The following is a 6054-nucleotide window of genomic DNA, read 5'->3' on the forward strand; positions in this document are numbered from 1 at the left end:
GGGAAGGCCTGCACGCTCTGGGCGCGCCAGCCCCTCCGTGGGACACGCGGGGACGCCACTGCAGGAAGGAAACGCGGCTTCCCGGGGGCGGTCTCGGCGGAAGCCCGCAGGAGCAGAGGTGCCACCCGGCGGGGTGGGACGCGGATCCCTCGCCCGCCCTTTCCGCTGCGCCCTTGCCCGCGCGCGCCATCCCCGACTCCGGCCCTGGTTCCCAGCAGCCGGCGCTCCGCTTTCCTCTCCATCCACGTTATCTCATCTTCCGCCAGTGGCGGGCCCGGTGGTAACCACTTGGCCTGTATAATTCCGTGATCCCGTTGCTACAACCCTGTAAGGTGGGCCCTTGGTCATTCCCTTTTGCCATTGAGGAAACAGGCTCCTTGCTGGTGATGGCAGAGCCAGGAGGTCACAAAGTCTGACTCCAGCCTAATCGACTGTGGCTCTAAAAGCTTCCTGCAGGGTTTTGTGCAAGTAACCCATGTTCGGGAGCGAGGCCCAGGGTTGACTCGGAAGCAATATCTCACTTCTTTTATTTTTATTTATTTATTTATTTTTGAAGTGGAGTCTCGCTCTGTTGCCAGGCTGGAGTGCAGTGGCACGATCTCAGCTCACCGCAACCTCCACCTCCCGGGTTCAAGCGATTCTCCTGCATGGGGCTAAGGCAGGAGAATCGCTTGAACCCGGGAGGTGGAGGTTACATACAGCTAATGTTTGTATTTTTAGTAGAGACAGGGTTTCACCATGTTGGTCAGGCTGGTCTCGAACTCCTGACCTTGAGATCCACCCACCTCTGCCTCCCAAAGTGCTGGGATTACAAGAAGCATGAGCCACTGCGCCCAGCCCCACTTACCGCTTTTAAAACATCTGAATGCATAGGAGTTTGGTGGGATGAAATCCTGAATATGAAAGTAGTTGCCGGATGAGAATTTATTATTGAAGAGAACCGTTGTAGTTACTCTATTAAATGGGAAACATTCCCTACAACTAGAAGCAGTGTAGTGTAGAACCCTGACGTTCGCATCAGACAGGCATGCCTGGGAATCCCAACTCTCTTCAGCGCTTTGTGACCTAAGGCAATTCACTTCATTTCTCTAAGGACAACTTCCTTATCAATAAAAAAAAGGAGATGATAATACCTACTTTCTAAAATGCACGGCTGCTTAATAAATAGCAGCAGTTCATTTTGCTTTTAGGTATCAATTGATTATGAATTTAATTTCCAATTACTGATACGAAATTATTGCCATTAATTTGATATTCTGGCAGAGATTTAGACCTGGGTTCCTCTCATAAAATAGAATGATGATAGTTTTTATTAATTCATTTGCTAAAATTATGTTAATATGTTTTTCTAAAGAAATTTTCTATACCTTTTCAAAAAACATTTGAAGTTGGCTTAATCACTTACCTGGTAGCAGGAAAAAAATTCTTTTATCAAGTTAAAAAATGAACAGTTACCATAAATTTCAAAAGGTCTGTTCATGAGAACAGAATCAGCTAAAATTGATTCTGATCTCATGGACACTGTACTCTTGATTATATTGTTCATATTGTATGTCATGGCACGAAAAAGGAATTTTGTTTACTAAATCATAGTTTATATTACAGCATCACATACGAACTTTTTTCCTTTTCTTTTCCTCCCGTCTTCCTTCCCTTCTTTTTTATTCAATACAGAGCACAGTGACTTCCAGGCATTCCAAAAACTGAAAATTCAGCCTTGGTTTGGATCCTCCTCTTTATTACTGTGACTTTCTAACAGATTTTCTTGCTTTGCATCTCCCTCCCCTCTGCCCATCCATCTCTATACCACGGTCAGATGAATTTTCCCAACATTAAGGTCTGCGGTGACATTACACTCTGCTCTCAGGTCATCAACCCCTCCCTCTCCTGTCAAAGCTCATACTCAAACCTCCCCTGGCTTCTGGTTTTCTGTGCTCTGCGTCCGTTGTGCCTTTCCAGACCACATGGCCCCAAGTAGTCTTCGTACACATCATAGTCTAACCTACATATGGCCCCATCCTTCTCTACTTTTATGCTTGTGTGGCCAGGTGTGTTTTATTTCAGCCGTCATTTACACATTATTATTATTATTATTTGAGATGGAGTCTTGCTCTGTCACCCAAGTTGGAGTGCAGTGGCGCAATCTCACCTCACTGCAACTTCCACCTCCTGAGTTCAAGTGATTTTCGTGCCTCAGCCTCCCAAGTAGCTGGGATTACAGGTTGCGCCCCCATGCCCAGCTAATTTTTGTATTTTTAATAAAGACCTGTTTTGGCCATGTTGGCCAGACTGGTCTCAAACTCCTGACCTCAGGTGATGGTGATCCGCCCACCTTGGCCTCCCAAAGTGCTGGGATTACAGGTGTGAGCCACCGCGCCTGGCCCATTTATACATTAGAAGAGTTTTCATTAACGTTTTGATTTTTCTTCTTTTTGAAAAAATCAGGATATCTCTCAACATGGGATTCATATTTCTGCCTAGCAGCTGGGGGCTGGAGCTGCTAATGGTTTCTTCATAGTTCTCTTCAGGGCTGTGCCAGACTCCCTCAATCTGGAAACTTACATTATTCTTTAGTTCTGGGAAGCTTTATTATATGATTTCCTTGATAAGATCCTCTCACCCCTGCCCCTACCCCAGATTTTTTTTTTTTTCTTCTCTTCTTTTATTTCTTCCCTTGTTGTTTTCTTTCTTTTGATTCAGGGTCTCACTCTTTTGTCCAGGCTTGAGTGCAGTGGCTCCATCTCAGCTCACTGTAACTTCTGCCTTCCAGGCTCAAACTATCTTTTCACCTCAGCCTTCCAAGTAGCTGGGACTACAGGCGAGGGCACCACCATGCCTGGCTAATTTTTGTATTTTTTCTAGAGACAGAGTTTCACCATGTTGGCCAGGCTGGTCTTGAACTCTGGGACTCAAGTGATCTGCCCGTCTCAGCCTCCCCCAAGTGCAGGAATTACAGGGATGAGCTACAGTGCCTGGCCTGTTCTATATTTTGGAAATCTACTTTTTATATTTTCTTATACAGACATGTAAGTTTCAAGATCAGCTACTTGGTTTTAGAAAGATAAGGAAAATGGTAGAAAAAGTGGAGCAAAATGTTCACAATCGGTACATCCTGGTAAAGCGAGTAAAGTTTCAGGGAAACTCCAAGGCTAGGTACATAAAGTGAGTGATGGCTCTGGGGCATGTATCAGGTTGACTGAGCAGCTAAACAGGTAGTTCCTCTTGTCCAGCTGTCATAAGCTAGCAGTAACTTTGTAAGCTAAAGCAGCGTGAGAAATGGTCTTGGATAGGTAGAGAAATGCACCCCCTCCCCACCTGGCAGCTAATGAATCATGCTGATGGGGAGCATCAGCACCCAGAAGACAAACTACCAGCAAACCTCCCTATTCAAGTATGGCCTTACTCTCTCCCCATACTCTCTGGAGTTAGGGAGAGAACACAGAAGAGCTGGTGCACAGGGCTTCTCAAATACAAAGCTGAAGAGAGAATCGTCATTTGTGTACATCCGGTAGCACAAAATAGAGACATCTAAAATCATCAGATAGAAGAGTTAGCACCCAAGGAGGTGGAACAGAACAAAAACCACGTGATCTTATGGTACATACACTATCTTCACGGTAACGGGAGATCATTCATAGATAAGACTCAATCAGAGATCTTCCCTGCTTCCCAAATGCTGGTCCCATTTGGAATGACATATTATTTGGCAGCCCCTCACATTAGGTCCTTCACTCATAGAGTAAGAACTAGGCCAGGCATGATAGTCCATGCCTGCAATCCCAACATTTTGGGAAGCCAAGTTGGAGAATTGTCTGAGCCCAGGAGTTCAAGACCAGCCTGGGTAAACAGGGAGACTCCATCTATATAAAAATAAAAAAGAATTATTATAGTAGAAAAGGCCAAGTAGCAGCACTGAAATTTGACTCTATGCAGAAATTTAAAACAGCATCACATAATAGTGGTAATGGCGAAAATTAACACTACCCTTAAAGACTTAAAGAATGCAGAGATAGTGGTTCCTCTTTTTTTTTTTTTTTTTTTTTGAGATGGAGTCTTGCTCTGTTGCCCAGGCTAGAGCCGAGGCATGGTATCGGCTCACTGCAACCTCGACTTCCCTGGTTCAAGCGATTCCCCAGCCTCAGCCTCCCGAGTAAGCTGTGATTACAGGCGCACGACTCCACACCCAACTAATTTTTGTATTTTTAGTAGAGACGGGGTTTTACCATGTTGGCCAGACTGGTCTCGAACTCCTGACCTCAGGCAATCCACCTGCCTTAGCCTCCCAAAGTTTTGGGATTAGAGGTGTGAGCCACCGTGTCCGGCCTTGGTTCCCTGTATACCTGCATTTAATTCACCTGTCTGGCCCCTGCAACTACTGTACTGAATGTAGTATCCTTCCTAAGACAGGTTAGCACAGTCTACAGCTTCGTATCTGTTACGTTTGACCTCATCTCTGCCACCTTTTTTTCTTACTCTCTTTAGAGGCTTATTTGTTTTGTTGCTTATATTCTTCAGTATCTTTCACTGGATTGCCTGTGTTTGATTTTTCGTCCAGCAGTTTGGAACATACGTACCCTAGCCTGACTCAGCTACTGCTTCCCCTTTGCCTCTTCAGTGTGTCTTTGTCGCATTGAGCACACTCGGTTTTTTTTGTTGTTGTTGTTGGGGGGTGGGGGTTTGTTTAAATCGAATTGCCTCCTGCAATACACGGCTCTGTCTGGCATTCTCTTCCCTGTCTTCTTTACCTGGGTAACACCTATTCATCCTCTAGCTGATAACACCGTCTGATAGAACTTACTGAGATGTTGGAAATGTTCTATAACTGCACAGTTCGAGTGGTAACAACTAGCCCCATGTGACTTTTGAGTGCTTGAAATGTGAACAGTGAGAAGGGGAAACTGAATTTTAAATTGTATTTACTTGTAGGTAGTCTAAATTTAAACATCCACCTGTGGCTAGTGGCTACTGTATTGGAACACTCAACTCTGAATCAATAGTCGCTTCTCAGAAATCTTTTACTGATCTCCCTGATCAGGTCAATTCTTTCTAATATAGGTTCTCATGGTAGAAAGTCTTATTTTTGGTTTTAAATAAATTGCAATTTTATATTTATTTGTGTGATTACTTAATGTCTTTTTTATCAGATTGTGGACTTCAATAAGATAAGATTTTGGTTGTCATTAAGCGAGTGCCCAGCATGTAGTAGAGCATGATATATATTTGTTGAACAATTTGCTGAATGAATGAATTAAAACAGTGCTTACCTTTGAGGAGAGGAGTAGAAGGGTAAATAAAAAGGGATTTCTGGCTGGGCGTGGTGGCTCACTCCTGTAATCCCAGCACTTTGGGAGGCCGAGGCAGACAGATCACGAGGACAGAAGTTCGAGACCAGCCTGACCAACATGGTGAAACCCCGTCTCTACTAAAAATACAAAAAAAAATTAGCCGGGCATGGTGGTGCATGCCTGTAATCCCAGCTACTCAGGAGCCTCAGGCAGGAGAACTGCTTGAACCCAGGAGGCGGAGATTGTGGTGAGCTGAGATCACACCACTGCACTCCAGCCTGGGTGACATAGCAAGACTCCATCTCAAAAAAAAAGGTGTGTGTGGGGGGGGGGAGGATTTCTGATTTATCTTTATACTCAGCACAGAGAACATATGAATGCATTAAATATGTGCAGCTAAATACATTAAACATTTTTTCTCAGCTTTACAAAACCCAATATACAGACAAATAACTTCAAATTAGCAGGTGATAAATCATACGTGAATAAAGAGAAAGGAAAAACAGAAAGAGAAGAAGGGAGGAAACAGGAGGAGAGAGTTGATCATTCTATTTTGTAACACAGATTGAAGAGAGACAAGAATAGAAGCAAGGAGACCTGCTAAGACGCCAAATGCGTGATGAAGGTGTCTGGATTTAGAAGTAATTTGGGCTGGCCATGGTGGTTCTTGCCTGTATTCCCAGCATTTTAGGAGGGCCAGGCAGGAAGACTGCAGGAGACCAGGAGTTTGAGACCAACCGGAGCAACATAGTGAGATCCCCATCTCTAT

Source organism: Saimiri boliviensis, chromosome 15 (genome assembly GCF_048565385.1).
Source record: "Saimiri boliviensis isolate mSaiBol1 chromosome 15, mSaiBol1.pri, whole genome shotgun sequence".
Classification (NCBI taxonomy): Eukaryota; Metazoa; Chordata; class Mammalia; order Primates; family Cebidae; genus Saimiri; species Saimiri boliviensis.